The following is a 9,462-nucleotide window of genomic DNA, read 5'->3' on the forward strand; positions in this document are numbered from 1 at the left end:
CAGTCTGTGTGATGTTCCTTGTTACATGACTGTCGTGTTCAGCTTAACTGCGCGCGGTCTAGTCCATTCACTCGTGTTTTGGAGAGTGTTACTTTATTCAATGGAGTTTTAATTTAGCATATAGCAAAATGAAGGAGAGAGGGGACAGGTCAGATACTGATGAACATTCAAGTAAAATGAGGACTGAACTAATGTCCACTTGATTTAGTCTCCTGAAGATAACAGGTGGCCTTAGAAGGACCTGTTCCTGTGGGGCTACAGGGGCAGCAGCCTCTCCACGATCTCTGTGCCTGTCCATGTTTGCACCTGTTCCAGCTCATCCCACAGATGAAAGGGGAGGAATTCATACCTCCATTTTCTATCAGCAGCTTGGGACGCAGATGAAGCTCGTGGAAGCTGGCAAAAGAGGCAGACTGATGGTGCAGTGCTTGGCTGAGAGGACCTGAGGCCAGAAGTGCAGTAAGGCGCGTTGTCGCCTCCTCGTGGGCAGCCGAAGGGTCAAGCTGCATCGCACAGCCACACTGCTGCTGCTGGAGCAGCCTCTCCCTGCTTCCTTTCTTCCTCTGTGCATGGTGAGAAGGTTTCTGCAGTCAGGAGTATTCAATGGTTGCTTACTTTTGTCTTATATATATGTACATATAAATATAATTTGCAACTATTAGCTGAAGAGTCTCAGCAGAGCACAGAACTGGTGCCTATTACAAACTGCTTTAAAAATTGGACAGCCTGTTATTTTGCAAATTTGAGAAATGTAACAATGGCTTTTGGCTTTAGTCTTCATCTTGTTGATTTCCATTCGCAAGTGCAACCTATTTTCTACACAGCTTCCAGAGCTAACGTATAAAAATGGAAATGAGATCACTTCAGTCCACTGCTCAAAATCTCCAGTGATGAGCCAGCCCTGACGGCCTAGTGGTTAAAGTTCGGTGCACTCCACTTTCATGGCCTGGGTTCAATTCCGGATGCAGAACCACACCACTTGTCTGTCAGTAGCCATGCTGTGGCAGCAGCTTACATGGAAGAACCAGAAGAATTTACAACTGTACACAACTGTGTACTGGGGCTTGTGCGGAGAGGAGGAAGATTGGCAATGGATGTGAGCTTAGGGCGAATCTTCCCGTGCAAAAATTTTTTTAAAAAATGAATCTCTGCTCTGGAGTCCGGATTTCACCATTCGTTCCAATGAAACGCTTCTTTGAAAAAAAATCTCCACTGTCTTCCCATCACTCCTAGAAAACCATGTGAACTGTTTCTGGTGTTGACATCTCCAAGCCCCACCTCATGTCCTAGCCTGCTCCCTCTCTCACTGCCCTTTTTGATGTTTCCTTTGATGAGAATCATCACATCCACCTCGCCTGGTGTGTGTTGTGGAGAAAGAAGCGTAACAGACAGACAGTGCTCAGGATTCCTCTCGTTTTCCTGTTTTCCTGGCTGCACAGACGGATTTCTGCGAGCCTCAGTTTCCCGGCACTCATGCGGCATTGGGATCTCTGCATTGCGCCCCTCGCACCCTTCTGTGGGTGTGGTCAAGGCTGTTGTTGGTCAGCAAGGCCAGGAGTCGGAAAGCAGAGTCAAATAGGGCCGGTGAGGGTAGGGAGATCAGGGACAAGCTGGACTCTGCTGGGCACCTCTGCATGTCTCTGTCCATCCCCACATCTCACTACAGTGACCTTCAGAGAGTAACGGCCATTGCTTTACTTCTGCCTTCCAAACTTCATCCAAGCTCCTCTCTTGGCCAACTCTAACTGGAACTGTACAGGGAAAATGGTGCTGGGAAATATAGTTCTCAGTTTAGGCAAGTTGACAGAACACAAGCCACCTATGTGGTCAAGAAGACCAGTCTTAGGAGAAGAGACCAGAAGGACAAGAATGTGCTGACCACATGAAGCATCTAGGCAAGAGCATTCAGACCAAGGGAACCGTGTGTACAAAGGCTTAGCTTATGTGAAGAATAGGAAACAGAGCAGGGTGGGCTGGATCATAGGGAGAGAGGGGGAGGATGGGATGAAATAAAGCTAAGCTGTAAGTAGGGAATGGCCAGATCACGGGGGGCTCTATACGGCAAGGGGTTTGGATTTTATCTGAAGTGCAGGTCATCGAAGGGTTTTAAGCAGGGAAGTGACATGAGCAGATCTGAGTTTTCAAAAGGTCACACCGGCTCCTGTGAGCTGGAACCACTTGTGGTGGCGTGAGAGAGGAGGCAGTAGAGAACACCCTGCACATAGATGTTTGTGTGTGAGCGTGGGTTTCTGTAACCCAGATACCTGGAAGGGGATCTCTCAGTCAGGAGGTAAGCACATTTGACCTTTAGGCACTTATGCAACTTGCTTCGGTATCACCTCTTTGAAGAGCCTTCTATGACCCTGCCGTCTAGCTATGCCGACCCCTGTTCTTACTTCATGGCACCCATTTATTTTCTTCTTAGCACAGAAATGATGTATAAGATCTTGTGTTTATTTGCTTTTTTATTATCTGTCTTTCCCATGAAGGCAAGACCCTGTCTTATTCCCCATTATACTCACTGCCTAGGACAGTCCCTGGCATAGTAGAGAGACAGTGAGTGAAGATTTATTGGATAGATAATTGCTCTCCAAAATGTCTGAACAAGTTTATACTTTCAGCAACAACGTATGAAAATCTGCTTTCCAAATTCCTCAACCAAAAAGGATGTTACTACTGTTTTGTCGGGGTAGGGGGCAAACAAATGATATTTTGATATTTTGTCACTTATTTACATTTTAAAATTAAAACTGCAATGAAATGTCTCTATATACTAACCAGAATGGCAAAAAATAAACAAACAAAAAGCCTGACAACAGCAAATATTGGAAGAATGTGGAACAACCAGAATTCTCATACATTGTTGGTGGAATGTACACTGATACAATGGATTTATATTCTGGTGAATGAAAAATCCAACAGCAAGGACAGTCACACTTCAATTCGAGAACACTGGAGAAAAAGAAAAGAGCCTAAGACTTACAAAGAAAAAAATAGGTCACGTACAACATCAGAATGGATTTCTTCACAGGAACCCTGGAAGCTAGAAAATGGTGGAGAAATATCTTCAAAATTCTGAGAGAAAATGATTTTTAATCTAGAGTTCTACCTCCAGCCAAGCTATCAATCAAGTGTGGGAGCAGAATAAAGACAGTTTCCCATATGAAGAGTTGAACAATTTTGCTTCCTTGTATCCTTTATTAGGAAGTTTCTGGAGGAAGAGATTCATAAAATGAGGAAGGAAACAAAGCAAAAGAAAGATGTGGAAATGGGATGATACGTAAGAGAGAAGCAAAGGGAACGCCAAGGATGATGGGAAGGAAGGTTCCAAGAGAGAGCAGGAAAGTTGGCGCAAGAGGAGACGGGGAAGAGCCCCAGGAATGTGGCTCCAGGTTTAAAAGAAGAAGGAGAAGTGGGAGAAGGAAAAAAAAAAAAAGTAGAAAGAGGAGGAAGAAAAGAAATAATTAAAAGGCAATTTACACCTCTACCAGCTACTTAATGAATAAGGGAGAGGTACATAAGGAAAATAAAACTATAAAGCAACAAGGGACTTTAAGGAAAATGGAAGTTTTTAGAAGAAAAGATATGGATGACATTACACTATGAAGCTCCAGTGTAAATCATATCAAAAGGGACCGAATGATGGAAAGCCTTCAGTGCAGGCACGGGTCGTGGGAAGTCTGCATGCCCAGCCGATGCTCATGTTCTTCACGCACGTGGGTGCACTGGAGGTGGCCCTGGACAACCTTCAGTCTCTGGGGATGCCCTCTTGTGAGTGTGCACTGGTGGCACAAAGCCCACAGTCCCACAGCGCACCTGGCTCTCTGGTGGCTGACTCTCCCCCGGGGCGGCCCTGCACTAGGCCATCAACATGCTCCACGCTCAGCTCAGGCTGCAGAATCGGGGCACCAGGCCCGCGGATCCTGATTCCTAGGCTGCAGGGGTCAATCAGTAAACTGACATATTAGTTGCATAGGGCTGGGCATGTGCATGTGCTTCTGAGCAGGGCCAGTTTCCTGGGAGTGCCACCTGTGCAGTCACACAGAGCCCAGGACTCAGAAGGACCCATGCTTGGTTTAATGCTTTGCTGTCGTCATCTTGAAATTCTTAATAATTTTATTTGTAAACTTATGTTTTGTTAGTGAAGTCTGATGGGACAACGGAGCATGTGCACGAGCACAGGATGTCCACGCGATATGTGTGTCTGCCATTCTTTGCTGTCCCATTTGCATAGAACATTCACAATGTCCCATGAACACAGAATTGCAGTGAACCCACAGTGTGCAGGAATGCAGTGAGTCTCAAAAAAGGCAAGTGTGTTACACCTACACCTGAATAAATGGGGGTGCTGACAGCCCCCACAAGGCCATGCTTTCTGTGTGAACCAGAAACTCACTACCAACTCAGAAAGAAGGCAATGGTGTTGTGAGAAACACAGACGATCAAGGAGCCAGGTCACATCCTTCTTCCCTAAAGTGACTCCCCTGGAATTACTTATGCTGAAAATTACAACAAAGAAGAAAAGACAAGACAGAGCAACACATAGTTCCCTTTCCTCTGAGGCCTCATTTACCCATCAGGAAGCTGGAGGGAGAGTGTTGGTAGAATGTGCCAATGCAAGAAGTGAAATGAAAAGTGAGAGTTTTGTGCAGCATCTCTACTGTTCTGGTAAACGAAATACACACACACATGTGAATTACCAAACACAACTTTAATTTTGGTCATTCTACAGATGGGGTACCTGCTGTTGTATTGCATTGAAAGCTGGCATTGCCCAATATAAAGATGAAAAGTAAAATTCATGCTAATAATGTAAATTTCCTTTAATTAGAATGACATTAAATAGAAAAGAAAAGACACCAAGAAGACCCCAGAAGGGAAAAAAATTTATATTTTTGTACCTTTGGGGGCACTTTTTTCCTGCTTTTTGAACAAGGATTCCTGCATTTTCATTTTTCAGTGGGCCCCACAAATTCTATAGCCAGGCCTGCTTCCGAGGTCCAGTCCCTTGCTCATTTCTCATTTGTGTATTTTTGCTTCCTTCCCCCTCCCTCTTTTGTCTTGATTACATTAACCAATGGTTGTATAATTGTTTTTTAATTTTTTCCAAAAAATGAGGATTTGGGTTTATATATTAGTTCTACTTTAATAATTGCTGGCCTTTCCGTCTTATGCATCACTAATATCTGCTTTTCTTGTTATCATTTCCTTTCTTCTTTCTTTTGTTTTACCGTGATGTTTTTACGGGATTTTTGAGTTGGGAATTTAATTTATTTCTTTATTTTCTCCCATTCTGACTGACACGCCCTAGAGTCTAACTTCTGACTGCCTCATGCACGGCCAGCTGCGGAAAACAGCTGCAGAAAAGGCCAGGCCCTGGGAAGGTGCAGTTGAGGCTGGTGGCTGCTAGGCGGAGACAAAGCACTCGCGAGTGAGCCCACTGCCGGCTTCTAGCGCAAGTGGATCCCCGGTCTGATTACTTCTCGCGCCTTCCAGGTCGAGATCAGCCGTCCACTCGCTCTTCTCCGTCCCTCTCTCCCCACTGGGCCCTCGTCTAGCCCTGGCAGCAGGCCAAAGGGGCAGTCAGGAAACCTCTGCAGGCTCCGCGAGGAAAATGGAGACCCTGAACAGAAGGTGAAGGGGCGACGGTGCCCAACCCAAGGGAGGGGAAGGGCAAACTGACCACCAAGAGCAGGAGAGCTGGAGCCCTGAGAGGGCCCGGGCGTGCGCTGAGCTGTCGGAGAGTGGTGGTAGAAGGGGGGATGTGTGTGTCCTTGTGTGTCTGCGTGTGTTCGTGCACACGCGTTCCTCCGTCTCTTGCAGGGAGAGTGAGTGGCTCTAAGACGGAGCACTTAGCGGCGGGCTTGCGGGAAGGTGACATTGTCCTGGACACCTAAGGAGATGAAGGCGGGTACCGCCAGCAGGGCCTCCACGGCTCCCTGTTTTTGGTCCCCTTGTGCCCCCCCGCTGTCCCCCGTGTGGCAGTGTGGCCCTGGGACATCCTCTCTCCAGACGGGGGCCACTGTAGTGGGGAGCCTCTCACTGTGAGCACCCAGAGCCGCTGGTGGGTTAGAGGGGGGTCAGGGGTACATGCCTGGGCACACTGGGACATTTCATTTAAAGCCCCGGTCCCCCAGGTGGGTGGTGTCTACCAATGTGAATCTTTTCAAGCTGGAGAAAAGGAGTGAATTGAGGAAGCAGTGGACCAACCCCTGAACCCTGCTAGCCTGGCCTTTCTTCACCAATTTCTCTTAGTGCTGTTAAAAAATGATTGAAGAAGATAATTTAGGTGATATACACAAATTTTAACACTTCATGAGGCAGACAGCCTCCTTATAGAGAACTACAAATTGGGGCAGAATGCAAGGACGTTTTATGGGATTAAGAATAAGGAACAGGAAGAGACCAATATAAAATATCTGATTGGCTGGGGCTGAAAGAGGCTCAACACAAGGTTGACAAAAGCGAAGCCATATTGTAGAAAAGAGACCATGTCATAACTTTGAATGACCTCTGACCAACTAACCCAGATGGATTTGCACCCTCCAGGACATCCACCTGATCTGTATTTTATGACCCCTGCTAGTGCATTTACCTCCCAGCTGCGATAAGACGATAACTTCATTCTTTTGAGATCCTTAGGAACGTGACGACCCCCCAAACAGTCTATGCTGATAGGCATCATCAATGAAACTGAAAGATCTGGTGTGGCGACTCCCAGTCTGTAACACCAGAAGGTCAACATTCCTAAACCGTCCCCTATAACACACTGGCCTATATAACTGCTTCCAGATTCTGTGCCCCACTTAAGGTGGTTCTTTTGGACATTAGTCGGCCATCTCCCTTCTTACTAGCAAGCTGTAATAAAATGCCCTTTCTCTGCCACCATCTTGCATCGTGACGATTGGCTTTTGTCTTGTGGCGAGCAGATCGTGCCCTTTGTGCAGTAACAGGGCCACATGGATTACCCACCAGCATCTCTTTGTGCCTGCTGATCTATTGACATGAGAGACCTAAAGGCCAGGCGGAGGTCACAGCCTCCTGTTAGTGGACCTCCTGCCTCAGGAAACAAGACCTTGAATCTAGCCTAAATTTGTGCGCAAAGAAGGAAGAGTGGGACTCTGGGAGTGATGGGGAGAGAAGCTAATTCTACTTGACCCTTGGCTCCTGGACCTGTGTAATACAGCTTTGGGGATTGAGAGATAATAGAAAATATGCATTGGTCTCTGCCCTCAGTTCCTGGCACAGAGCTCCCAAAACCTTTGTAAATTCCTAAGCAATAAGAGTGCTGGAAGCCTCTTTCGTCCTACTGAGTGACTCTGGGTGAGCTCCTCCATGGTTCCTGGAGGGGTCTGGTCCCCAGAAAGACCAAGCGATGACTAGAAGCTTAGAATTTTCAGCTCTGCCCCCCTAACTTCTCCAGAGAGGAGAGAAGGGCTGGAAGTTGAGTTAATAATTGGTCATGCCTGTGTGAGGAAGCCTCCATAAAGTCCCAATAGTATGGGGTTTGGAGAGCATCCAGGTTGGTGACCACATCCACACCACGAGGGTGACGAACTAACTCCTTGGGGACAGAAGCTCTTGCCCGTGGGACCCTCCCAGGCCTTCCCTGTGTCTCTCTTCACCTGGCTATTCATCTGTGTGTTATGGGATCCTTTAAGAAAATGGTAAACATGAGAAAGCGTTTCCCTGAGTTCTAGCAAGTTAATTGAACTGAGGAGGAGGTCGTGGGAACCTCTGATTTGTAGCCAACTCAGTCAGAAGTTGTGGGTAACCTGGGAACCTACTACTTGGGACCGGCAGCTGAAGTAGGGCGGGTGCAGTCCTGTGGGACTGAGCCTTAACCTGTGGGATCTGAAGCTATCTCCAGGTAGACAGTGTCAGAATTGAGTTAAATTGTAGGACACCCAGCTGGCGTCACAGAGAACTGCTTGGTGTTAGAAAAAACCCTCACATTTGGTCACAAGAACTGAAGTGTTGTTGTCTTTTTTTAAGATTGGCACCTCAGCTAACATCTGTTGCTAATCTTTATTATTTTTCTTCTTCTTCCCAAAGCCACCCAAATACATAGTTGTATATTCTAGTTGCAGGTCCGTCTGGTTGTGCTATGTGGGGCGCTGCCTCAGCATGGCCTGATGAGAGGTGCCATGTCCGCACTCAGGATTCAAACTGATGAAAACCTGGGCCACTGAAGCAGAGCGTGTGAACTTAACCACTTGGCCATGGGGCCAGCCCGTGAAGTGTTCTTTGTGTGTGAGTGTGGTAGTAGTGTCAAAGTAAAGGAGACACACAGGAAATTTTCTCTACTCAGGAGGGAAAGGACCAAGGTTTCTAACTCAGGGATAGAGAACAATGTGGGAGGCATTGCTTTAATGTATGCACCACAACTTGGACAGCAGCACCCTAACCCTGAAGGTGTCCTTCCTAAGCTGGTGCCTTAGCTGAGCCTTAAAGAGGCCACTCCAAAATTCTGTTAGGATGGCAGCCTCCAGGTGATATGGCATATGGTAGGAGGAGTGGATTTCTTGATCATATGATCATTGTCACACATCCTTCACCATAAAATGGGCACACTGGTCTGAAGCAATGGTTTGTAGGATCCCACATCCATAAATTAGGCACTCAACAAGCTTTTAGTGATGCAGCCAGAGTCACTGCATACAGTGATGACAAAGCCACAACTAGGTTAGCTGTCATTTCAGGTAAGGACAAATCACTGTCTCTTCCAGGGTGGCAAGTGCCACAAGTGGCTGGCTGATCTCTTTAAGGATGTTACCACATAGAGGCTTACAGTGAGTCTCTGCTGCTAAATGTTCAGGCATTCAACAGCATGAGCTAGGTCAGCCTTGTGAGAGGGAGACCATGCTGTTGGGTCCTTCACATAACACCATGTAACACGTCTCCCGTCATCATGGTCTCTCAATTCAGGAGCCCACTGCACAAGCACTGTAGTGGGAAACGCAGAGCCTACCTGGCGTTTACTAGTTGAGTCGTCTTGTACATCTGGTTGTTGAGTGCATCTTTTGCAGAGGATTCTTTCTGACACAAAGATTTGCAGTCTGTGCACAATCCCATTCACCTGCCTCTTACCCAGACTTCCTTGGCTACAATATACCAATTTTAATTCTTTTAGGTCTCTGGGCAAGCAGCCAAGCCATTGGCCACTGCTCAGGGGTCCTTGAAGAGCCTTATCTAGACCACCTCTCACTTCCTCTGAAGTGGGTGACCCACTGCACTGATACAGGCCTTCACTGCTACTGTTCAAAAATCCTTTCTCAAACACGTGGCCAGACTTTCCCCAAAAAGTATCGGTGAATTTTTAAGTTGAATGGGGTGGGAGTCTGAACAGCTAAGCTCAAAATCTCTGAATGGAAAAGAAAATTTCCCACAGTTTTTCAGGGTTGAGGAAACAAAGACCTGCCACATTGTCTACTGAGTCCCCAGGAGGGCCACATCCTAGAC

This window comes from Equus caballus, chromosome 25 (genome assembly GCF_041296265.1).
Source record: "Equus caballus isolate H_3958 breed thoroughbred chromosome 25, TB-T2T, whole genome shotgun sequence".
Classification (NCBI taxonomy): domain Eukaryota; kingdom Metazoa; phylum Chordata; class Mammalia; order Perissodactyla; family Equidae; genus Equus; species Equus caballus.